The following is a 26,149-nucleotide window of genomic DNA, read 5'->3' on the forward strand; positions in this document are numbered from 1 at the left end:
GGGGGAGGGCAGCATCCGTCCACCCTAGACTCAGACTCAGGGCTCTGACAGGCACGGGGCTTGCCTATGAGGAGGGCAGGAGGCCCCTCCCCAGGGGTGTGTGTGGCGGAGGGGGGACAATTAGGTGTGTGTGGAGAGAAACTTAACTAGAAGAGCAGGTCTCTCGACCCAGCCCCCTCCTGGCAGTGCCAGGGCATCTGCCCACTCCCCTGGGTACTAAGCCTCAGGACTTGGAGCAAAGGAGGAGCCGAGATGCATCCAGTCCATTGAAGGTCTGGGTAGAACAAGAGGCAGAGGGAGGCGGAACTTGCCCCTGTTTCCTGTCTCACTGTTGTCTCATCTTTCTCTGTCTTCAGACTGGGATTTAGAGCATCAGCAACTCCAGTTCTCAGATCTCAGGACCAGGACTGAATTGCACCGACAGCTTTCCTGAGTCTGAGCTTACAGACTGTGGGGCTTAGTATTATCTTAAATAACAGACATTATTATCTTAGCCAGGGTCTAAAATAAAAAGCCCCAAAATGGAGTTCCCTGGCCATCCAGTGGTTAAGGCTTTGCCTTCCAGTGTAAGGGGTGCAATTCAGTCCCTGGTTGGGGAACTAAGATCACACATGCCTTGTGGTCAAAAAGCCAAGACACATGAAACAGAGCCAGTATTGTAACAAATTCAATAAAGACTTAAAGAGTGATCCATATCAAAAAATAATCTTATTAAAAAAAGCACAAAGAATGCTTAAAACACTTAAAACTCAAGCAATAGTCATGAATCAAAAACAATCAGTTCTCCCCAAACATCTTCCTCTTTCTTCTTCAATCCCTGAGTCAGCCTTTCGCTTTTCCCGTCACTGGCCATGGAGTCACCTCTCTTGTGCACCGACACTTGCCTCGCAGGTGTGACCTGGTGCCTAGGCTGTGATGGGATGAGCTAAACAGTCTTGGGTGAGGGTCCGGCTACCTGGTGGAGCAGATGACACATCCCATCCTGGAGGGAGTTAAACGACAAAGAAATGAGCTTAGTGGGGGTCAGGGGGCCTGGTACTGAGCTGAATGAGGAAGGGGGAGGTGGGAGGGTGTGTGTGGGAGCGAAATCACATCAGTCGTGTCGGACACTGCGACTCTGTGGACTGTAGCCCGCCAGGCTCCTCTGTCCATGGGATTCTCCAGGCAGGAATACTGGAGTAGGTTGCCCTGCCCTCCTCCAGGGGATCTTCCCAACCCAGGGATCGAACCCAGGTCCCCTGCATTGTGGGCAGATTCTTTACTGTCTGAGCCACCCCAAGAATACTGCAGTGGGTAGCTATCCCTTCTCTAGGGGAACTTTCCGACCCAGGAATAGAACCAGGGTCTCCTACATTGCAGGCGGATTCTTTACCAGCTGAGTCACCTGGGAAGCCTGGGCTACTGTCTGCAGGGTAGCAGAGTCAGACACAACACCGCAGCTAAACATGCAGGCAGCCACAGGAGGCAGCAAGGGCCAGGGCTTGGCAAAGGTACTTGTGACTTATACTGTTCGATATGAAGTGTCTAGAACTGCTTCCCATGGACCCCTTTTATGTATCAAAATGTTTATGCTCCAATAAGTCATCTTCAGAAGTGCTAATAAATGGCCCAGGGCTCAGACTTGGGTCTCAGAGCACTGTAGAGAGAAGACGGAGGGGAGCATGACGACCCTCCCCATGGAGGGGGACAAGGAGGAGCTGGGGAGCCGGGATGCACAGATTGGGACTTTGGGACTAGCAAATCTATTGTCCACAGAATGGATGAACACCAACGTCCTACAGCATAGCATAGGGAGCTGTATTCAATATCCTGTGATAATCCATAATGGAAAAGGATGTGATAAAAAATGTGTATGTTCATATGACTGAATCACTTAGCTGTACAGGAGAAATTAACACTACAGTGTAAATCAACTATACTTCAATAAATATTTGTTTTTTCTCCTTTTTAAAAAGTTTATTTATAAAAAAATTTTTTTTTAGCCACACTGCATGACATGCAGCATCTTCCTTCCCCATCCAGTGATCAAACCCAAGCCCCCCTGCAGTATTGGTGTGGAATCCTAACCACTGTACTGCCCGGAACAGCTCTGCAAAAACAATTTTTTTTTTTTAAAAAAGGAGTTGAGGAGGGCTTCCCATGTGGTCCAGCAGTTAAGAATCAGACTCACAATACAAGGGATGCAGCTTCCATCCATGGTCAGTGACTTAGATCCCACAGGCCATAGAGCAACTAACTCCACGAACCCCAACTAAAGGGCTCAGAAGCCACATTGAAGACCCAAGAGAGCCAAAAAAATAAAAAATAAAAACAGAAGTTGAGGGGATACTTGTTCCTAGCTCCGCGTTTGACTCCTGTAAGGGAGGGAAAATGGATCTTTCAGCCATCGGGGCCCCAGTTCTCTTCTTTGCTGCATCAGCCCAGAGGGGACATTCTGGGATTCCTCCCCCAGGAACCATGATGACCTGTGGAAAGATAGGAAACCCCGGGTTCATTCCCCACATCCTGTCAAAGACTCGTTCTGTTTTCACTCAACATGTGAAAGAGTTAATTCTCAGGAAGCTCTGCTGTCCAGGGCTGCAGAAGTATCTAGAACAAAGGGCCAGGTCAGAGGAGGGTGAGCAGAGGGATGAGGAGGGGCAGGGGCAGGAAGCAGATTTGCATGGGGGCCCGCCCTCCTCTGGGGGAGGGGATGAGAGGGGTCTGGGGACCAGATCCAGGGCTGCAGGCTCAGAAGGCAGCGTCCGGGCATCTCCACCATGGCCTGGGCTCTGCTCCTTCTTCCCTTCGTCACTCAGGGTTCAGGTGAGGCCTCCAGGGAAGGGACCCTGGAGACCTCTGGTTAATCCCTTGTGTCTTTGTATCAGGAGAGCCCAGGCTCTGCCCTAAAATCTCTGATTTATGATGTCAGTAAAAGGTCCTCAGGGGTCCTGTTTGCTTCTCAGGCTCAAACTCTGGGAACACCCTGGCCACCTCTGGGCTCCAGGCTGACTCTTATTGTGGCTCACATGGAAGTGGACGCAATTTGCACAGTGATCCAAGGTCAAGGGGAACTAAGACCAAAACCACCTCTGAGCTCCCTCAAGCACCTTCAACTCCTGATTGCAGGGCTTCATTGGTCTCCTGTTTGTTATTATTTTATTTGACAATCATTGTAAACTTAATTGAATTAGAGATTTCAGAAAGATCTACTTCATATCTTTCCCCAGATTCATCCACATTTAACATTTTCCAATATTTATTTCTCATTATATCAGCTTATCTCTTATTCCCTCTCTATTGCTTTTCAGTCTCTCAGTCATGTTCGATTCTTTGGGACCCCACAGACTGCAGCACACCGGGCTTCCCTGTCCCTCCCTGTTCCCGGAGCTGGCTCAAACTCGTGTCCATTGAGTCTGGGATGCCATCCAACCATCTCATCCTCTATCACCCCCTTTTCCTCCTGCCTTCAATCTTCTTCAGCATCAGGGTCTTTTCTAAGGAGTCGGCTCTTCGCATCATGTGGCCAAAGTATTGGAGCTTCAGCTTCAGCATCAGTCCTTCTAATCAATATTCAGGATTGATATCCTTTAGAATTGACTGGTTTGCTCTCCTTGCAGTTCAAGGGACTTGCAAGAGTCTTCTCCAACACCACAGTTTAAAAGCCTCAATTCTCACTGTATATATACATGTAGTTGAATGTGTACATGGATGTACGTGTCCATAAGTATGTATAGTTAACACACACACACACACACGGAAACAGAGCATTCATTTTCGAAACCTTTGGAAAGAGGTTGCATCCGTCCTCATCTAAGGCTTAGTACATTGACTTTAGACAGAGTTCACTTAAAATGGCAGTCATCATTTTAAGGTGTAGAGTTCAGTGGTTTATAATGCATTTACAAGTTAGTCCATTCATTATCACCCCACGGTCCAGCCACTTCCATTGCCTTAAGACAGGGGTTCCCCCCCCAGCACAGCTCTGTGGCCTGTTAGGACCCAGGCTATACAGCAGGAGGCGAGCAGCTCCTGGGACTTGCCTGCTCAATAATCAACAATAATCTCTCTATGTACATATTTCTATATATAATTATATTTATATAAATATAATATATATATATATATTCCATACATAAAATCCTCCATTACAGGGACTTCTCTAACGGTCCACGGTTGAAGAATCCACCTGCCAGTGCAGGAGACAAGGGTTCAATCCCTGTTCCAGTAAGACCCCACGTGCCACGGAGCAACCTAGCCAGGGAGCCACAGGTACCGAGCCTCTGCTCTAGAGCCGGGAGGCGCAACTACTGAATCCCACTCACCCGAGAGCCCACGCTGCACAGGAAGCAACTAGGAGCCCGCGCACCGCAGCTAGAGCGCTGCCCCGCTCGCCGTATCTAGAAATATCTCAAGCACAGCAGGAAGTCCCAGCGCACCCAAAAATGAAAAATAAAATAACAAATACATAAATAAATAAACCTTTAAAAAATCCCTCACTAAATATATGTATGTATATATTTCTATTTGTTTTGTTTCCCTAGAGAACCCTGACTAATCCAGTCCTCCTACTAGAAAGCTCAATCTAATTATAATATTCTCATCATTATTATTTTTAAAAATCTTTGCTTTTTATCTTTTTTCCTTTCCTATAAATGCACAGGTCAGTATCTTCATGATCGAATCACCTTGACCAGAACAGGGTCATGACCCATCCCAGCACCCCACAGAAGCCAGGCACAGCACTGCCAGGAAGGGTCTTAGCTACTGAACACCAAACAGGGTTCTGAGTCCTGGCCCCTCGTGCATATTCTGGTGAGAGGCTGCACCTGTCTGATAGCTGTGTGTCCCAGTGGGGATGACGGAGGTGACAGAGAGACCGCGGTCCCAGGATCCCGTGGCATCTGGGGGATCCCTGACTACATGCTCCCTGACTGTAATGGTGTCAGTGGGATCTGAGGCCACCAGGGGGCAGCAAAGGCCTGGGTGTGGGGAGGTTTTGGTGTGGCTTCCTTACCTGCGTGAAGCCCCAGCTGCTGGCTTCTGAGCCCCCTAAGGGAATGTGGGCTGCAGTGACCCATTTGTTCTGTTTTATGAGGCCTGGACTACAACCAACAATAAAGTTCTCAGGGCTCATCTTCAGAGCCCTGCTGAGGCAGGGGACAGGACTACAGGGGGTCCGTCCTGTGAAGGGACAACTGGGGGAGGAGATGGACACCCCAGATCTCCTGTGGTGCTGGGAGGAGATGGAATTGAACTCTAAGTAACTCCAGCTCCTCAGGGGACCTCACCTTCCACCCTCAAAACCCAGAGAGTGATTGTCAGGATTATCAGCCAAGGACATGGTGACTCTCAGAGTGGACAGGGACGACCTCCCAAGAGGGCCACAATTCCTGGGCTGTAATGGTCAGTGTCCTGACTAAGGACAACGTGTCCAAGAGTTTCCATCCTCTCGGAGGAGCCCTGCTGTCCAGGGACATAGAGACTCTAGTGTCCAGGCCAGGTCAGAGGTGAGGACAGAATGAGGAGGGGCAGGTTCAGGAAGCAGATTTGCATGGGGTCCCCGCCCTCCCCTGGGGGAAGGGATGAGAGGTCTGGGGACCAGGCCTAGGGCTGCGGGCTCAGAAGGCAGCATCTGGAGCGTCTCCACCATGGCCTGGGCTCTGCTTCCAGTCACCCTCCTCACTCAGGGCTCAGGTGAGGCCTCCAGGGAAGGGACCCTAGGGATCTCTGACTGATCCCTGGTGTCTTTGTCTTCAGGGTGACCTGGGTTCCAACAGGGATCTGACCAGAGTGTGTTTCTCCTCTTTGCAGGGTCCTGGGCCCAGTCTGGCCTGACTCAGCCTCCCTCAGTGTCTGGGAATCTGGGACAGACTGTCATCACCTCCTGTGCTGGGACCAGCAGTTACGTAGGGAGTTATAATGGTGTGGGCTGGTACCAACAGCTCCTGGGCTCAGCCCCCAAAACTCTAATATATAATGTCAGCAAACGGCCCTCAGGAATCCCTGCTCGGTTCTCTGGCTCCAAGTCCGGGAACACAGCCACCCTGACCGTCTCTGGGCTCCAGGCTGAGGACGAGGCCGACTACTACTGTAGCTCATATAAAAGTGGTGGTAGTGTGCACAGTGGTCCAAGCTTATGGGGAAGTGAGACCAAAACCCACCTGAGGTCACAGGCTCCCTGTTGCTCTGACTCTGCTGGTTGCTTGTCTCCATCTGATCTTGAAGCGTTGGCAGATGAGAGGGCACCTGAGGAGCCTTCTGAGGGTTGAGGAGAAGAGGAAGGGGTGTTTTCATGGTTTTTGTTACTCCTCTTTGAGCTGCATCTGAGTGGGTGCATGGTCTGAGGAAAAGGTCACAGTTCCCGAGAAATCAATAGTGCAAGCTCTGCTGATTGTCCTGAGGACCTCCATCTGCAAAGCCACCCTTTTCTTCTAAAGCAACAACTCGAATCAGGCCCTGGCAGGTTTCTAGGCTGAGTGTAGAGTATGACCCGTGAGAGGGACACTGCACAGCAGGAACGGCTTGGTTTTCCAAGTTCCCACGGACAGACGAGTCCAACACAACTGAGAGACTAAGCACAAGGCACATCGTAAAAGTTCTTTGAAAACCCCCATTTTTTGACAACTAAGAAGATTCTCAATAGACAATTGTTCTGGTGGTTGTGATCTCCTTCAGGGACTGGAGACAAAGCAAAATAAGCCAAGGTCAATGCTGGATGAGGTGAAGGTCAAGGAAACCAGGAGAAGCTTCCAGGAGGTCTTTCTTATTGCAGCCACTGGAAGGGCTTCAACCCTGCACTGAGTTGTGACAAAGCCTGAGAAGAGCTGTGCCCCAGGGCAGCTCATCAGACAGACCCTCAAGGTCCTTTTCTGCCCTCAGTCTCCTAGGTATCCTGTGTCTGGCCTCTACAGAAATTCCAGACTTCCAAGGGGTGGTCAGAGGTCTAGCATAAAGCGTAAGTTTGCAGGACAGTTTGGACAAGGGGTCATTCTTATTGGGGAATAGCTGGACCCTTCCTGAAATCTCATTCCCAGGATCAAACCAAGGGAGTTTTGAAGGCTTGTCTTTCTGAGGCCATTGCTCTCAGACTGGTAAGTGTTCTCTACACAAATCCTTTTTGTATTCCTTACCCGATTTCAGGACGCAGATCAAGGAAACCCAACCTCTCGCCATCAGTTCCTGGTTATGCACAAACACAGGCTGTGCTCTGAAGAAACACACACACACATATATACACAGTCACACACACTAACTAACACACACTAACCAGCACTCCTGGGTCCCCTCCACCCACCAGGGAAGGAAGCAGGGATTTGCTCTGTGGGGATAGAGTCCCCTGTGTTGACACTTTATAAAATCAGACTCTCTACCTGTTTGAGTCCAGGGAGTTAATTCCAATCAGCTTGGTGTGAACTGTGCTTTTGATGTCAGGTCATTTACACAAACTTGGACTTGCTCTTGGGACACCTCCCATAATAGCCACACAGATGCCTGTCTGAAAACTGGGTAGATTTGTGTCCCTCAACTTCCTCCTGACATTGCTCCTATCTGCTTATGTCAGAATCCACCCAAGCTTGACTCACAAAGGAGCCTGACATCAAGAACCATTTTCAGGGTGACTTTCCTAAACCTGTCCCTCCCCACAATCTGCTCAGTGCTCCCTGGACCCCAAGGTTACTTCTCCATCTTCTGGATGAGAAACTGTGACCGTAACGCCGTCGATGGCTGTCTCTTCCTGGGACAGGGCTGATGTCCATGTTAGTGGGACACAGAGGGACAGATTCCAAGGGGTAGACGGTCTCCTGGGTGGGAAGCCAGCTCCTGAATCATAAAAGAAAGTCCCTCTGCCAGCACTGTGCCTGCTGCCCCCACAGGAAGAATAGTATGCACCTGGAGCTCGCTGGGGCCTGGGGTAGGGGCTGCTCAGTCAAGGATCTGCTCCTGGATTTGACAGTGCAGATGCTTTAGAACAAAGAGGTGGCGGATTGGGGGAGGTGAAGATGGGACAAGGCTGCAGCTAGGGGTCCCACCAGCCACTCAGCAAACAGCAGAAGTTTCCCCTGCTGGGCTTGTCTCTGTCCCCACAATAGAGACCTCGAAGATTAGCTTCCAGCAGAGGGCGATGGGGATTGGCCCATCTCTGAGGGTCCCAGAGACTCAGTCACATCCAGGAAGAGACGCTGAAGGTCCTGGTGCTCATTACCTGAGGGGCTTCCTCTAGTCTTTCTCTCTCTGCCAACCAGTGAAAAAAAAATTCATGTTCCTGTATCTAAAAACAAAAAAATTTGTGGCTCAGTCGTGTCCAACTCTTTGAGACCCCATGAACTGTAGCCCGCCAGGCTTCTCTGTCCATGGAATTCTCCAGGTGAGAATAGTGGAGTGGGTAGCCATACACTTCTCCAGGGGAATCTTCCCAACCCAGGGATAGTGTCTCCTGCAGTGTAGGCAGATTCTTTACCATCTGAGCCCTTTATCTACATGTCATCTCATGTGTCACAAAGTTTTAATCCCTGGAGTTATAACCTCCTTCCAGGACACAGAGACTCAGTATCCAGGGCCAGGTCAGAGGTGAGGACAGAATGAGAAGAGGCAGGTTCAGGAAGCAGATTTGCATGGGGGCCCCTCCATGCAAGGGATGAGAGGTCTGGGGACCAGGCCCAGGGCTGTGGGCTCAGAAGGCAGCATCTGGGGCATCTCCACCATGTCCTGGGCTCTGCTCCTCATCACCGTCCTCACTCAGGGCACAGGTGAGGCCTCCAGGGAAGTGACTCCGGGGACCTGACTGATCCCTGGTGTCTTTGTCCTCAGGATGACCTGGGCCCCAGCAGGGAACTGACCAGAGTGTGTTTCTCCTCTTTGCAGGGTCCTGGGCCCAGTCTGGCCTGACTCAGCCTCCCTCAGTGTCTGGGAATCTGGGACAGACGGTCACCAGCTCCTGTTCTGAGACCAGCAGTGACATCATGGTTATAACTCTGTAGATTGGTACTGGCAGCACTTGGGCACGGCTCCACACTGCTGATTTATGCTGTCAGTAAACGACCCTCAGGGATCCCTGATCACTTCTCTGGCTCCAAGCCTGGACACACAGCCTCCCTGACTGTCTCTGGGCTCTAGGCTGAGGACGAGGCTGATTATCACTGTGGCTCAGACAGAAGCAGCAACCATTTGCACAGTGGTCCAGGTTCATGGGGAAGTGAGACCACAACGTCCTCCGAGCTAACTCAAGCCCCTTCACCTCTAAACTCAGGATTATTTATTCTTTGCTATTATTTTATCTTGGAATAACTATGAACCTAGATGAAAATTTAAAGCTAATGCAGAGAACTCCATCATAACTTTTTCCTGGAATGGCCACTTGTAAATCTCCTGTATTATTTACTCTATGTTATCTAATCTGTTAAGCATTTTATTTTGTTGATCACCTATATTGCTGTAGTTTTTGAATATGCACTTTGAGTTGGTATTATTATTATTATTATTATTATTATTACTATTATATGCAACCCTGTGGGGCTTGTGGGATCTTAGTACCCTGAACAGGGATTGAACCCAGCATTATGTCAGTGAAAACTCCAAGTCCTAAATACTAGGCCATAGGAAATTCAGATACTATCTTTTGTAACAACTGTGATACTCACTTTATATTCATTCTGAAAGAATCAAGAGCTGAGCCTGCCTTCAGGAAGAAATGAAAGGAAGTATAAAATGTCCTGGAAAATCAGAGGAGGAAAGCCAGTGAGTTCTGTGTCTCCAACATGGGTGTCCAAGCAGGAAGAGAGGACAGACGGGGCGGTCTAGGGACGAGCTAGGAAGAGAGGACAGACGGGGCGGTCTAGGGACGAGCTGGGTCAGTGAAGGAGGACAGATGTCTGGAAGCAGCCTCACAGTGTTGGTCCGGCCCTTGCCCTGCCCTCAGGCAGGGGTCCGCTTTCTGTCCGGAGCCAGGAGGAGATGCTCGTCCCCGGGCTCTTCTGTCCCTGTGTCGTCTGGCTGCTCTTGTGGGCCCAGGGCTGAGATGCACCTGCTCTTTGTGGAGGACAAGGAGGTGTGAGGGAGGGTCTCTCCAGGTGGCCCCATTCAGAGTGAAAACGCGGCAGAATCAGGAGAAGAACCAGGCGGGGACCACATACGGGCCAGCTCAGCGCCCACACTGACACTTCCTGAGAGAATGGCCCTACTGCCCCCCAAGTAGAAGACAGCCTCATACACCTGAGGGCCCTGCATCAGCTGTGACAGATGGTCAACAGAGGAAGCTTCTAGAGACATCAGGGTCAGTCTTTGTGTCCTGCTGGGAAGTCAGGAAAGGAAGGGAGAGGCAAGACCTTCTAGGGTGGGTGGCACCATTCAGGGTGTGCATTGTAGAGGGCAGGGTGGGGGCTTTCCCGGGGGTGTGAGGGGATGGAGAGTGGGGGTCCCTGCAAGGGTGCTGCTGAGCTTGGTGATGCAGGCTCAGCCCAGGGAATGTGCAGAGGGAATCACCCTGACCCCGCCCCTCCTCCTCATCTGAGGGAGAGGCCACGCCCAGAAAGGAGAGAGCAACCAGGAGGCCCAGAGCTGGGGTTCAGGAGCTCATGTGTCTGGAGGCACCCCTTCACCTCAGAACACGAGGGGATTAAGAGAGCCCCGTCCCTGGTGGGAGTCCTAGGAGGAGGCATCCTGGGTGTGTCCACGGTGGCTTTGGCTTGGCCCCACCCCCCTTCGTCCTGCTCAGGGCACAGGCCAGGCCTCCAGGGAACCATGTTCCGGGAGCTGCACCCTTTAGGGAACCCTGACCCCACGGTCCTGTGCCCAGAGCCTCACCCTGCTCTCCTGCTCTCCTTCAGGTCATTCTCGGTCCTGCTGACTCTCCGTGTCCCACTGGGCGATGTTTCCTTTCAGCACTTTGAGAAGGTGGCGTACATGTTCTGTGCCCCAGGTTTCTCATCCAGGATTCCTCCTGGCTGGGATTGGTTTCAGTTCCACCATCTCCTCACCTCCATGTCCAGATCTACCGCTGGGAAAAGGTGGCCCCGACAAGCAGGAATGACCTGCGGGAGGGACAGGGTCTCCTGGTGTGTGTTGGCCCCGCCAACATTTCATTTGAAAGGAGTTTCTGAATAAAGTGACTGGAGCATGGAGGGGATAAGGGCGGACAGGTTGGCTAGAGTTGGAAGGAGGACAAGAGAAGGTGGAGGGGTCAGAGTTGAGGGGTCAACCCCACTCAGCTGCCTCCCTGGGGCAACCGTCCTTACCCTCTGAGGCCACCAGGGGGCAGTGAAGCCCTGCCCGGGTTTAGGGAGGTTCTGGTGTGGTTTCCTGACCTGTATGAAGCCCTCTGCTGCCACCTCCTGAGCCTCTAAGCGCGAATTGGGGTGAAATGTCCTCAACCTGCTCTGCTTCATAGGCCCTTTCCTATTATACAAAGACCAATTAAGGTCCCAGGGTTCAAACTCAGAGCCCAGCAGAGGCCGAGACAGGGGGCAGAGGAATCATGGTGCTATGGGGATAGTATAAGGAGGGGATGGACACCCCCAGGTCTCCTGCAGTGACAGGAGGAGACAGGACTGAATCTCTAAGAAACCCCAGCCCCTCTGGCCCCTGTCCTCACCTTCACCCACAAAACCCAGAGAGTGATTACCAGATTATCAGCCAAAGACATCTTGACTCCCAATCGGGACATCAGGGACCATCCAGGAGGGCCCCATTTCCTGGACCAGTAATAGTCAGTGTCCTGACTAAGGATGGTGTATCCAAGCATTTCCATCCTCTCAGAGGAGACCTGCTGTCCACGGACATAGAGACTCTAGTGTCCAGGGCCAGGCCAGAGGTGAGAAGAGAATGAGGAGGGGCAGATGCAGGAAGCAGATTTGCATGGGGACCCCGCCCTCCTCTGGTAGAGGGGATAAGAGAGGTATGGGACCAGGCCCAGAGATGCGGGCTCAGAAGGCAGCATCTGGGGCATCTCCACCATGGCCTGGGCTCTGCTCCTCACCACCATCCTCACTCAGGGCTCAGGTGAGGCCTCCAGGGAAGGGACCCCGGGGATCTCTGACGGATCCCTGGTGTCTTTTCTTCAGGGTGACCTGGGTTCCAGCAGGGATCTGACCAGAGTGTGTTTCTCCTCTTTGCAGGGTCCTGGGCCCCGTCTAGCCTGACTCAGCCTTCCTCAGTGTCTGGGAATCTGGAACAGACGGTCACCATCTCCTGTGCTGGGACCAGCTGTGACGTAGGGAGTTATAATGGTGCGGGCTGGTACCAACAGCTCCCGGGCTCAGCCCCCAAAACTCTGATATGTAATGTCAGCAAACGGCCCTCAGGGATCCCTGCTCGGTTCTCTGGCTCTAAGTCCGGAAACACAGCCACCCTGACCATCTCTGGGCTCCAGGCTGAGGACGAGGCTGATTACTATTGGAGCTCTCCTAGAAGTGATAGCACTGTGCACAGTGGTCCAAGCTTAGGGGGAAGTGAGACCAAAACCTCCACTGCTGTCGTTCATTTGCTTAGTAGTGTCCGACTCTTACAGCTCCATGGACTTCATTTTCCCAGGCCTCCCTGTCCTTCACCATCTCTCAGAGCCTGCTCAAACTCATGTCCATCGAGTCTATGATGCCATCCAACCCTCTCTTCCTCGGTCATCCCTTCTCCTCCTGCCTTCTATCTTTCCCACTGTCGGGGTCTTTTCTAAAGAGTGGGCTCTTTGCATCCGGTCCCTCAAATACCTTCACACCTACTTGCAAACTTTCATTTGTTCCTTCTTTGTTATCATTTTATTTGTCAACAATTACAAACTTAAATGAATTAGATTTCAAAAAGAACTGATTCGTATCCTTTCCCCAGATCCATCTATACTTAACACTTTACCATACTTGAGTCCCATTATCTGATTTTAGCTCTCATTTTCTCTCCCCACATCTGTATATGTAGTTGAATGTGCACATGAATATACACATCCATTAGTGTGCATACTCAGCACACTCACACATGGCAAACAAAACATTCATTTCCTGAATCGGGTTTCAGTTGCATTCAATCGCCATCTAAGGCTTAGTACATTTATTTTAAACAGTGTTCACATCAAATGACAGTCCTCATTTAAGGTATAGAAGAAGTGAAGTGAAGTCATTCAGTCATGTCCCACTCTTTGCGACCCCATGGCCTGTAGCCTACTATGCTCCTCTGTCCATGGGATTTTCCAGGCAAGAGTACTGGAGTGGGTTGCCATTTCCTTCTCCAGAGGATCTTCCTGACCCAGGGATCGAACCCAGCTCTCCCGCACTGTAGGCAGACGCTTTACCATCTGAGCCACCAGGGAAGTCCACTTATAAGGTGTAGAGTTCAGTGGTTTATAATGCACTTACAAGTTAGTCCATCCATTTTCATGGAGGTCTTCAACAGGTACAGGTCTGTGGCCTGTTAGGAATTGGGCCACACAGGCTGAGGGTGAAGCTGTTTATTACTGCAACTCATATAGTACACAGTGCTCCAAGTTCATGGGGAAGTGAGACCAATACATCCTTTGGACTCAGTCAGAAGGGACTAACCCTTTCTCCTATGTTGAGGTCCTTTAATGGACTGGAACATGGTGGTCCGGAGTCGACGATAAGAAAGTAAAAGAGAGAGAGAAAGAGGCTGATATTCCTTGGTTTACGCAGAAAACCAGTAAAGCCCTTGACACAGGGCTTGCACTGCTTCACGCAGGCACAGGGCGCCCTCTTGCGAGGGTCTTGCAAGCCCAGACTAGAAAGTGAGCTCAGCAGGCTTCTGCGCTCCAAAGAATTAGCCTGAGAGAGAGAGAAAGAGAGAGAAAAAGAAAGACAAGGGGACCCAAGCTCTGATGGAACGAGGGTGTTTTATTCAACATAGTGTGGGTATATATACTGTCTTACAAGGTAGCTCTGTTCAGAAAAAGATCAAAAGTCCAGACTTACAGATTATCAAGGAAACATAAGGCAATCTGTATCAAAGAGAGAGGGTTGTAAATAATCACTTTTGCCCTTTGGTTCATATAAAGGAAGAGGGTCGTAAATAGTTACCTATCATCATATGGAAAAACTAAGGAAGGAAATGCATGCATTCCTCAGCCCCGGGAGCTGTTTGCCACTCCTCTTAATTTTAATAAGGAACAGAGGATTCATGGCAGATCCAAAACAGCACACAGGAAGCCTCCTGTTAAATGCTTCCTGACACTCCTAAACTCAGGCTTTCATTTGGTTTTGCTGGGTTTTTTTTGTTTTGTTTTGTTTTTGTTTGTTTTGTAGTAATTACAAACTTCAATAAAATTTTAGAGGTTCTATACAGGAGCTTTCAGAAATTTCACTATGTTTTAAACGTTGCTATATTTGCTTTTCTTATATCCTGTTTTCTCACACTCTCTTCCTGAATTTATAAGTTTACAAACACACACACCTACCTTCACACAGCACATGCTCTGGATGCAAAACATTTATTTTCTGAATCATTTGAGACTGATTTGTATCTATCAGCATCAGAATCTTCATAGTCTCTGTTATATACAATTCACAATCCATAATATACATCATTTTAAGGTGAATGATCCTATGGTTTATAATACATTCTCAAATTTGAACATCCACGAACACTCTATCTTTAGAATATTTTCCTCCTCATAAGAGAAATACATCGTCCATTTCCAGTCAACAACTCTCCCTAGTATTTCAGTCCTGTAAATCACTCATGGACTTCCTGCCTGTTCTAATTTTTCACACAAATATAGTCACAGCCTAGGACAACAAGGTTCTGTCAGAGTTTACCTCAGAAGCCCCTAGGTTTGTAAGATATTGCTCAGGAGCCCCTAATTTCTGTCAGATTTTACTGCAGGAGAACCTAGGTCAGCTTTTACCTCAGAAGCCCCGAGTTTCTGGCAGATTTTACCTCAGGAGTCCCTGGTTTCTGTCAGATTTTACCTCAGAAGCTTGTAGTTTCAATCGGATTTTACCTCGGGTGCCACTAGTTTCTGTTAGATTTTTACCTTTGAAGCTGCTAGTTTATGTCAGATTATACCTCAGGAACCCCAAGTTTCTGTCAAATTTTACCTCAGGAACCACATGTTTCTGTCAGATTTTACCTAAGGAGCCCCTAGTTTCTGTCACAGTTTAACTCAGGAGCCCTGATTTCTGTCAGATTTTGCCTGAAGAGCCCCTGGGTTCTGTCAAATATTATCCCAGGAGCCCGTAGTTTCTATCAGATATTACCTTAGGAACCCCAAGTGTCTATCAGACTTTAACTCAGGAGCCCCTAGGTTTGCTCAGATTGTCCCTCATGCCTTGTGAGTTTCTGTCTGATTTTTCCTCAGGACTCCTTGTGAGCTGTCAGATTTTACCTTAGGACGTCCAAGCTTCTGTCAGATTTTACCTCAGGAACACCTAGGTTTTCTCAGATTTTACTTCAGGGGCACAAAGTTTCTGTCATATTTTAGCACAGGAGCCCAAAGTTTCTGTCAGTTTTGACTTCAGTTGCCCTGGGTATATGTCAGATTTTAACTCAGGAGACCCAAGTTTCTTTCAGAGTTTATTTACCTCCAGATCCCCGAGTTTCTGTCAGATTTCACCTCAGGAACTGTGAGTTTCTGTCAGATTTTATGTCTGGAGCCCAGAGTTTCTGTCAGATTTTACCATACGAGCCCTTGTTTCTGTCAGGTCTTACCTAAGGAGCCCCTAAATTTTGTCAGTTTTTAACCTCAAATCCCCAGGTTTCTGTCAGATTTTAACTCTGGAGCCCATAGTTCCTGTCAGAAATTACCTCAGGAGCCAAAGTTTCTGTCAGGTTTTGCCTCAGGAGCCCCTAGTTTCTGTCAGATTTTACCACAGAAGCCCCTAGTTTTTGTCAGATTTTACTCCAAGACCCCCTAGTTCCTGTCAGAAATTACCTCAGGAGCCCCTAGTTTCTGTCAGATTTTTACCTCAAAGTCCCAAATTTCTCTCAGATTTTCCCTCAGGAGCCCCTACATTCTGTCAGACTTTGCCTCTGGAGCCCCGTGTTTCTGTCAGATTTTCCTTCAGGAGCCCCTAGGTTGTCAAATTTTACTTCAGAATTGCAGAGTTTCCGTTCAGAATTTACCTCAGGAGTGCCAGGTTTCTATGAGATTTTACCACAGGAACCCCCTGTCCCTGACAGATTTTATCTCAGGAGCCCTTAGTTTATGTCAGATTTTACCTCAGGAGCCCTGAGTTTCTGTCAGATTTTACCTCAGGACCCCCTAGTTCCTGTCAGAAATTACCTCAGGAACCCCAGTTTCTGTCAGATTTTACCTAGCAGTCCTGACTTTCTGTCAGATTTTACCCCAGGAGCCCCGAGTTTCTGTCAGATTTTGCCTCAGGAGCTCCTATGTTCTGCTGGATTTTACCTCAGATCTCCTAAGTTTCTGTCAGATTTTTACCCCAGGAGCCTCTAGATTCTGTACGATTTTATCTCAGGAGCCCCAAGTTAGTCAGAACTACCTTAGGAGTCCCAAGTTTCTGTCAGATTTTTTTGTCAGAATTTACCTCAGATTTCCCTAGTGTCTGTCAGATTTTACCTCAGGAGCCCCCTAGATGCTTTTAGATTTTAGCTCAGCAACCCTTAGTTTCTGTCAGATTTTAACCCCAGAAATCCTGAGCTTCAGTCAGATTTTACCTCAGCCGCCCCTAGTTTCTGTCAGTATTTGCCTCTGAAGTCCCTAATTTTTGTAAGATTTTACCTTGGGAACCCCTCGTTCCTGATTTTATCTCAGGAGTCCCTAGTTTATGTCAGATTTTACCTCCGGAGCCCCGAGTTTCTTTCAGATTTTACCTCAGGACCCCCTAGTTCCTAGGTTCTCTGACATTTTGTCTCAGGAGCCCTAGTTTCTGTCAGATTTTACTTCAGACATCCCTAGTCTCTCAGATTTTACTTCAAGAGCCCTTAGTTTCTGTCAGTTTTACCTGAGGACCCCTTAGTTTCTCTCAGATTTTACCTCAGAAAGCCCTAGTTTCTTTCACATTTTACCTGAAAACCCCCTAGTGTCTGTCAGATTTTACCTCTGAACCCCCTAGTTTCTTGCAGATCTTACCTCATGATCCCAAAGTTTCTTTCAGATTTTACCACAGATCCCTTTATTTTCTGTTAGATTTTTCTCTCAGAAGCTTCTAATTTCTGTCTGTATGTACCTGAATATACCCTAGTTTCTTTAAGATTTTACCTCATTACCTCGTTTCTGTCGATTTTAACTCAGAACCCCTTGTTTCTATCAGATTTTACTTCATACCCCCTAATTTCACTCTGATTTGGCCTCTGGGCTCCCTGGATTTTTTCACATGTGACCTGATTGCCTCCCAGTTTCTGTCTGATTTTATTCCAGAGCCTCCTGTTTTCTTTCATATTGACTGTGTGGATCACAATAAACTGTGGAAAATTCTGAAAGAGATGGGAATACCAGACCACCTGATCTGCCTCTTGAGAAATCTGTATGCAGGTCAGGAAGCAACAGTTAGAACTGGACATGGAACAACAGACTGGTTCCAAATAGGAAAAGGTGTACGTCAAGGCTGTATATTGTCACCTTGTTTATTTAACTTATATGCAGAGTACATCATGAGAAACGCTGGGCTGGAAGAAGCATAAGCTGGAATCAAGATTGCCAGGAGAAATATCAATAACCTCAGATATGCAGATGACACCACCCTTATGGCAGAAAGTGAAGAGGAACTCAAAAGCCTCTTGATGAAAGTGAAAGTAGAGAGTGAAAAAGTTGACTTAAAGCTCAACATTCAGAAAACAAAGATCATGGCATCGGGTCCCATCACTTCATGGGAAATAGATGGGGAAACAGTAGAAACAGTGTCAGACTTTGTTTTTCTGGGCTCCAAAATCACTACAGATGGTGACTGCAGCCATGAAATTAAAAGACGCTTACTCCTTGGAAGGAAGGTTATGAGCAACATAGGTAGCATATTCAAAAGCAGAGACATTACTTTGCCAACAAAGGTCCGTCTAGTCAAGGCTATGGTTTTTCCTGTGGTCATGTATGGATGTGAGAGTTGGACTGTGAAGAAGGCTGAGCGCCGAAGAATTGATGCTTTTGAACTGTGGTGTTGGAGAAGACTCTTGAGAGTCCCTTGGACAGCAAGGAGATCCAACCAGTCCATTCTGAAGATCAGCCCTGGGATTTCTTTGGAAGGAATGATGCTAAAGCTGAAACTCCAGTACTTTGGCCACCTCACGCGAAGAATTGACTCATTGGAAAAGACCCTGATGCTGGGAGGGATTGGGGGCAAGAGAAGAAGGGGACGACAGAGGATGAGATGGCTGGATGGCGTCACTGACTCGATGGACGTGAGTCTGAGTGAACTCCGGGAGTTGGTGATGGACAGGGAGGCCTGGCGTGCTGCTGGGGACCAGCCCCAGCTGATCCAGGGTATTCGAAGGAGAGACAGTGTAGGCGAAGATCAGGAAACAATTGCTTAATTAAATGTTAATTAAGGATATAAAGAGTAATAGAATGAGGATAGCTCAGTAAAATTCAGTGAAGAAAAGAGGCTGAAATAAGGATAGCTCAGTGAGGAAATTCAGTGGAGAAAAGAGGGTGAATAATTCAGCCAGAAGGTAAGAGAAAGAACGACATGGTGAGACCAAGTTTCGGTGAACAAGGCCCGCACTTTATTTTCCAAAGTAGTTTTTATACCTTAAGTTATGCATAGAGGATAATGGGGGAAGGGGTAGAGTCAGGCAGCAAGCCAGGCTTTCTTCCTGCAAACTTATCATATGCAAAAGCTTAGGTGATTTGCATCATCTTCTGGCCCGGAGGCCTGTTAACATTTTAAGACCTTTTCTTCAGAAAACTTATTTTTCTCTAAAGGTGATTGGTCAGGAGCCACCCTCCAAAAGCATTAGATAAAGTTGCATTCCTACAGCGCAAAGATGTGGTGGGCTATAACAAGAAAAAGAATTAACTCAAGGGTCCCAGGTTACAAACATTAAAGCTACTACTTACACCAATTATATTAATCAATACACTGCCAGGGACACAGCAGGTAAGGGATATGGAAACTTAGCAGCAAACATTGGCCCAACAAGTGAAAATCCCTTCACCAATACAATTTCTAATCAATCTTTTAACTACTCAAAAGAATCTGTGTTTAGACAGTTTAGAACATCTCCTGCCTCTCACAGTTGGGAGGCTCTGAACAATCACATGTGGCCGGAAAAACCTATTCACGCAGGCTAGAGGATTTCCAAAGGAGTTTGTAGGTTAAACACTGTCACACCCAGGAATTATTAACTGGAGCTGTAAGCTAACTCTTTTTTCAGAGAGGTAGTGGGGGACAGCCCCCCGTAAAGTCAGAGGTGTAGGTGAAAGCACAAAGCAGAAAGTAGGCAGACTCTGGTTTTGGGGGTAGATTGCTCGAGAATTTCCAGGGAGACTCCTGAGGCTTGATCCCGCCTTTGCGTATGCCGAGCCTCCTTCCTCATGACCTTTGCCAGGGGCGGAGCTCGCTCCCCGCAGCGTGCTGCGATTCATGGGGTCGCAAGGAGTCGGACACGACTGAGCGACTGACCTGACTTGATCTTAGCTGATCTGATTGCCTCATAATCTCTTTCGGTTCATTTTCCCCTTAGACCATTTTGCTTTCATTTGATGTTGGAAACAACTGGAAATGTGGAAAATCTCAATAAGTTGGTGACTCATGAACTGAGTGAAATCAAGAAAATTGTCCCTTTCAAGCGTATTCTCCCCTTATTCTATTTAACAACATTAAAGCATTTCTCAATGGGATTGTGGTGTGTTTGAAAAGTGGTTTTCATATGACAACCAGGGATATGTAGCTCTGTGGTCAAACCAAGAATAAGTTGCAAATCACTTCTGAAAATCAATCTTCTATCAGAGAAATGTCATGATCACTATTTGTTGTCTGCCTCCTGTCTCATCCACTACAGCTCTCTGAGTCCCTGAAAAACCATTACATCTGAGAAGTATGCTCAGCAGGTTGATAAGCTGCGTCAAAAAATGCAACGCCTGCAGCTGGCATTGGTCAACAGAAAGGGCCCAGTTCTTCTTCACAATGCCCGACCACAGGTCACACAATCATTGCTTCAAAAGTGAACGAATTGGGCTACAAAGTTTTGCCTCATCAACCATATTCACCTGACCTCTGGCCAACTGACTGCCACTTCTTCAAGCATCTCGACAACTTTTTGCAGGGAGAATTTTTCCATAACCAGCAGAATGCAGAAAGTGCTTTCCAGGAATTTGTGGAAATCTGAGAGAGAAAGGACTTGAGAAAAATACTTGAAGAGATAATAGCTAGATAATAGCTGAAAACTTCTCTAACATGGGAAAGTCAATAATCAACCAGTCCAGATAACGCAGAGAGTCCCAGGCAGGATAAACCCAGCGAGGAATACCCCAAGACACATAGTAATCAACTTGTCAAAAATTAAAGGCAAAGATAAAATATTAAAAGCAATAAGGGAAAAACTACAAATCACATACAAGCAAACTCCCATAAAATTGTTAGCTGATTTCTTAATAGAAATTCTACAAGCCAGAAGGGAATAGCACAATATATTTAAAATGATGAAAGGGAAGAACCTATAACCAGGAATACTCTATGCAGCAAAACTCTCCTTCAGATTTGATGGAGAAATCAAAAGCTTTTCAGACAAGCAAAAGTTAAGAGAATTCAGCACCACAAATCAACTTTACAACAAATGTTCAAGGAATTTCTCTAGGCAGGACATACAGAAGAAGGAAAAGGCCTATACAAAACAAACCTCAAAACAACCAAGAAAATGGTAATAGGGTCATACATATGGATGACTACTTCAAATGTAAATGGGTTAAATGCATGAACCAAAAGACATAGACGGGCTGAGGGTGAAAACCTGTGCCTGTATGTATTCCACTTACTACATCACTCTGCTTGACCCCAAATTATATGCAGTTACCTTGTATTATTAGGTGAATCACACTCCCATTATGGCTTGCAATTGTAATTATTTTTTTTATTTTTTGGTTTGGCTATTGATTGTGAAAACTTCTAGACATCTTTTACTAATGTGATTATCTATTACTCATTAATACCATTTTATCATGACTGATCAACAGAAAAATTATAGAATTCTAGATCACCAAAACTACCATTTAATAGGAAAACCTGTAGTCACTTTTAAGAATCCAGATGAATATCAGAATTATCTTGGAATTTGTTGAAAAATACAAATGCCTAGGTATTACTTTTATCTCCTAAGCTGTAGATATGTTTCTAATGAGCAGCCAGGTGTAAAGGCAACTGGACTATCTGATGATCTTTTATCTAGTTTGTTTCACTTTTTCAGTTTCATATTCAGTGCTCCCATTTCATTTAGTTTAGGTTTTCCAATTTCTCCATCTCTTCTCTTTCTGTTGTTGTTCTTTCTCAGCTTTTATCAAGGGTAGTAGAGAAGCTTTTGTATACACATATATAAAAAATATGTTACTGTTGTTCAGTCACTAAGTCATGTCTGACTCTTTGCGACCCCATAAACTACAGCACACCATTCTTCTACTCTTGTAAATGTTTAGAGAAACAAAAATAGTAAAGCTAATTTTTTTTTTTAGTACGCTGTGATTTTAATAGTTGAGAATTAAAGTGTTTCATTTCATTGCAAAGAAGTCAGCAAGAGTCCTTTCAACTCTGTTTCCTTTCAGCACATAACTTTCAACTGGGGGTGAGCATCTTTCCTACGGATGACCTGGCAGAGTTGTCACTCGGCTTCCTAAGCCTGGATCTGCGTCCAGCGTCTCATGCTTTGGGCTTTCAGGCCTGACGTTCTCTCCACGTTTCTTTGTTGTGAAGGTATCTGCTGGCATCACTGCCTCTGGGACATCTTCATTTCTTATCACAATTCTCTTCATTCAAGCTTCTCCAGGAAGCTGCATTTCAAATCAGAAGGACAAGCAAACAATGCCTCATGTGTGGCAGACAGGAAATCACCAAGTTTCACCTTCCTGGCCTCAGTTTCTCCCTCAAGAACTGAAACACTGGCAGAGGTCTTAGACTGTTTTCCTTCCCACGTGCAGTGACTTAGGCTCAAAAGGGTGTCACAGAGCAGGCCACGGGAGGTTGTCACGGGAACGACTGCAGGTCCAGGGCTTCCTAAGACATCCCTGGCCAGCCTGGTAGGGCAGTGTGCCCAGGGAAGTCGCCTGAAGTGGCAACTGCCCACTGTGCTTGTGGGCAGTGGACAAGGTCTGGGATGAGAGCGGACGACAGGAGCTTCCATTCTGAATGGAAGAGACACCATTCTCCACTGTCCCGGGACTCAGCAGGTCTGGGGGTCCTGCCAGGTCATCCAGGAAGATGGGGAAGGGTGCACTATTTGGGGAGAAGTCCAGAAAAACCTGCACTCACTGGTGCCTCGGCTCAGCAGCTGTCCTCCGGAGCTCAGACTCAGACCGTCTGCTGGCAGGTGGCACTGCCTGCCCCCCACAGGGGCAAGGAGGCAGATTCACTGATGGGGTGGCGTGGAATGGAGGTCGGGGTGGGATGAAGGGGCCCCCGAGATCTGGAGGGAGGGGGTGAGACATAGAAAGCCCTCACCACCAATCCTCTACCCACCCCGCCTCTGGGTCTGTGCTTCCAAAACCCCTTTTCCTCTGTGGGTGGGGTGTCAGGGGCCCAGGGCCCCCTGAGCAGTGCTTCTTGCCCCACCCCCACCTCCCTTATAAGATAAGATGTCCCTCCCCTTGATCATTCCAATGCCCCCTACTCTCTGGACTTTGCCACTTCTGTGACCCCAGGGGCAGTGGAGAGCAGACCAGGGTCAATTAGACTGTCCTCTCTCCAGATCATGCCTCATTCTACCCCTCACCCTCCGCATCTCAGGGGCACCTTCATCCCACTCCACCCCTGATTTCCATCCCACGCCACCCCATCAGTGACTCTGCCTCCTTGCCCCCATGGAGGGCAGGCGGTGCCACCCCCTCTACTTGAGTCCCCTGCCCCACCCCCCGATTCATTTTCAGCTTTTTAAGAAGCCAAACAATTTCTGCGTCTGGTTTCCTCACCTCTGTCTGATCTCCTCAGCCCCTCAGATGTCCTCAGCTTGAGCTGGTCCTGAGCACAGGCTTCTCCTGTTTCCACCAAAGGTCCTCTTCAGACTAAGTCAGGGCAGAGCATGGTCACGGAAAATGTGGGCAGGACCCTCTGAAGCGGTGCCCCTCAAATCTGAGGATGTTACACCTCGGCCACCAGGGGGCACCAGGTACCTGGCATCCAGGGTGACTTTGGCACTTCCTTCCTCCCGGCCCCTGGAGGGGAGCAAGTCTGGCTTCTGGATAGACGTAAGAGCCAGGTGGCTGAGGATTCTTGCCTGGATGGGTTACAAGCCAAGCAGAGCCCTCCTCATTCATGCTGGCCTGGGGGGGCCTCCTTTGAGTCCTCACTCATGCCTAGAAACCCTTGGCATCCTCAGACAGTGAAGCTGTGTTTTTCTGAAGGTGGGGTCTGGCGCTGTTTCCCTGTCATCCCAGAGACCCTAAATCTCTAACCAGAGGCCACTGGCAGCTCCTGGTGGCTAAGAGTAAAGGCAGGGCAGTAGGGATGGCTGTTTTTCCTGGCTCTCCCTGCCATTTCGCCAGACATCCCTGTGCCTGTGAGCTAACAGAGCTTAAGGTGTCCAGCTACACACATGGATGGAAGGATGGATGGATGAATATATTGTTGTTGTTCAGTCGCTAAGTCACGTCTAACTCTTTGTGAACCCATGGACTGCAGCTCATCAGGCTTTCCTGTCCACCACCATCTCCCGGAGCTTGCTCAAACTCAAGTCCATTGAGTTGATGATGCCATCCAACCATCTCATCCTCTGTTGCCTCCTCCTCCTGCTCTCAATCTTTCCCACCATCAGACTCTTTTCCAGTGTGTCAACTCTCTGCATCAGATGGCCAAATTATTAGAACTTCATCTTCAGCATCAGTCCTTCCAATGAATATTCAGAGTTTATTTCCTTTAGGATGAACTGGTTTGATCTCTTTGCAATCCAAGGGATTCTCAAGAGTTCTCCAGCACCACAGTTTGAAACCATCAATTCTTCAGCGCTCAGCCTTCTTTAGGGTCCAACATTCATGTCTGTACTTGACTCCTGGAAAAGCCATAGCTTTGACTATACAGACCTTTGTCAGCAAAGTGATGTCTCTGCTTTTTAATACATTGTCTACATTTATCATAGCTTTTCTTCCAAGGAGCAAGAATCTTTTGCTTTCATGGCTGCAGTCACCATCCGCAGTGATTTTGGAGCCCAAGAAAATAAAGTCTGTCATTGTTTCTTTTGTTTCCCCATCTATTTGCCATGAAGTGATGGGACCAGATGCCATGATCTTAGTTTTTTTGAATGTTCAGTTTTAAGCATCGTTTTAAGCATACTGTTGTTCCATCTGGACCTAGGATTGTCACCTGGAACAGAGCTGATCAAAACTCAACGTTTTCATCTTGGAACAGGAGGCTCAGCCCTCCCCTCCTTCCTCTCATCCAGACTCATTCAACAAACATTTGTCCTTGAGCGGCTGCTGGTGCAATGGTCAAGAAGGTATGTGCTCATAAGTTTTAGGGTGGAAACAGAAAAACACCAAAGCAAAACCAAAACAAGACCATGGTTTTAAAGAGTGAGGTTGTAACTGATTCTCTGAAGAAAACAGAGCGAAGAACGCCTCTGCGGGACTTGCACTGGAAAGGGGATCCCTTCAGCTTTGCCCATCATTGGCCCCGGAGTCACCTCTCTTGGGCTTCTGAAACGCGTGTGCCCCTCGGTATAAACAGCTGCCTCACACGTGACCTGGCGCCTAGGCTGTGGGGTGAGTTATACTGGGTGAGGGTCGGTCCACCTGGTGGGGCAGGTGATACAGCCCATCCTGGAGGGAGTTAAAGGACAAAGAGACACGAGTTTAGAGGGGATTGGGGCAGGGAGGGCGGCGGGGGCGTGGTGGGGGCGGTCTGGTACTGAGCTGGGCGGGAAGGGGAGGGCAGGAGGGAGGGATTTCCAGCTGCCACTCAGCTGCCTCCCTGGGCTTGGTCGGCACCGTCTGCAGCCACCAGGGGGCAGTAAAGGCCAGGATTTGGGGAAGGTTCTGGGGGCTTATACTGTCCCACGTGAAGGCTCAACAGGCTTCCCCAGTGGTTCAGTGGCAAAGGACCCAGCTGCCAGTGCAGGAGACTTGGGTTCAATCTCTGGGTCAGGAAGACCCTCTGGAAAAGGAGATGGCAACCCACTCCAGTTTTCTTGCCTGGAAAATCTCATGGACAGAGGAGTCTGGTGGGCTACAGTGCATAGGGTCGCAGAGTTAACACCATATAGCGACTAAACAACGGCAAATGAAGTTTCACCGGCTGCTTCTCCCAGATCCCTTTTTATGTCCCAAAGCATTTGCGCACCAATAAATTACCTTCAGAAGTGCAAACAAGCGGCCAATGTCTCAGGCGCGGGTCTCAGACTCAGAGCACCGCCGAGAGAGGATGGAGGGGAACACGAGGACCCTCCCAAGAGACGGGGACAAGAAGGAGTTGGGGGTCGAGGAGGAACCCACTGGGAGTTTGGGACAAGTAGAACAGACTATTATCCACTGGATGGATAAACACCACGGTCCTATGTACAGCACAGGGAATTGTATTCAATATCCTGTGATAAACCGTGTTGGAACAGAACATGAAGAAAGAACGTGTCCGTGAGTATAACCGAATCACTGTCTTCTACAGCAGAATTAACACTACATTGTAGATCAACGATACTTCAATATAATCTTTTGCTTTTTTCTTTTACTTTTTCTTGTTGGCTATGCCTCGCAGTATGCAGGATCTTAGTTCCCAGACCAGCGACCAAACCCGAGCCCCACGCAGTGGAAGCTCGGAGAGCTAACCCCGGGAGCACCAGGGGAAGTCCCTTCAGTGACAGTTTTCTAAAACAGAAGGAGCTGAGGGGTAATGGTCTCCAGCTCTGCGTGTGACTCCTGGAATGTGGGACAGCTGGATCTTTGAGCCAGCGGGGCCCCAGTTCTCTTCTTTGCAGATCAGCCAGCCCACTGGACGTTCTGGGATTTCTCCCCCAGGAACCACGATGACTTGTGGAAACTTGTGGGGTTCATTCCCCACATCCTGTCATGGACTTGGTCTGTCCTCACTCAACATGTGAAAGAGTTAAATCTCAGGAAGTTCTGCTGTCCGGGGAGGGAGAAGTATCT

General features: G+C 48.2%; 1 protein-coding gene and 2 long non-coding RNA genes across 25 annotated transcripts in view; 1 reads left to right on the forward strand and 2 right to left on the reverse strand.

The window, feature by feature from the left end:
* The window catches only part of LOC147355818 (immunoglobulin lambda-1 light chain-like), a 340,682-nt gene that overhangs the window by 230,131 nt on the left and 84,402 nt on the right, over positions 1–26,149 (forward strand). The gene's annotated exons all lie outside the window — the stretch shown is intronic.
* LOC147355828 (uncharacterized) lies at positions 687–10,173 on the reverse strand. Of its 5 annotated transcripts, XR_015144818.1 has the most exons (5): positions 7,661–10,173; positions 7,113–7,189; positions 4,305–6,240; positions 2,330–2,465; positions 687–982 (listed from the first exon to the last, which is right to left on the reverse strand). It is a non-coding gene; the product is annotated as an uncharacterized LOC147355828 (long non-coding RNA). The 5 variants fall into 5 exon arrangements; XR_015144819.1 differs by having other exon boundaries at positions 4,305–7,803; positions 8,186–10,173; XR_015144817.1 differs by having other exon boundaries at positions 7,113–10,173.
* Positions 18,572–26,114, reverse strand: LOC147355829 (uncharacterized). Its single transcript, XR_015144821.1, has 2 exons — positions 22,985–26,114; positions 18,572–21,850 (listed from the first exon to the last, which is right to left on the reverse strand). It is a non-coding gene; the product is annotated as an uncharacterized LOC147355829 (long non-coding RNA).

Source organism: Bos grunniens, chromosome 17 (genome assembly GCF_055505025.1).
Source record: "Bos grunniens cultivar Pamir isolate PY7600 chromosome 17, Bosgru_T2T1.0, whole genome shotgun sequence".
Lineage (NCBI taxonomy): Eukaryota > Metazoa > Chordata > Mammalia > Artiodactyla > Bovidae > Bos > Bos grunniens.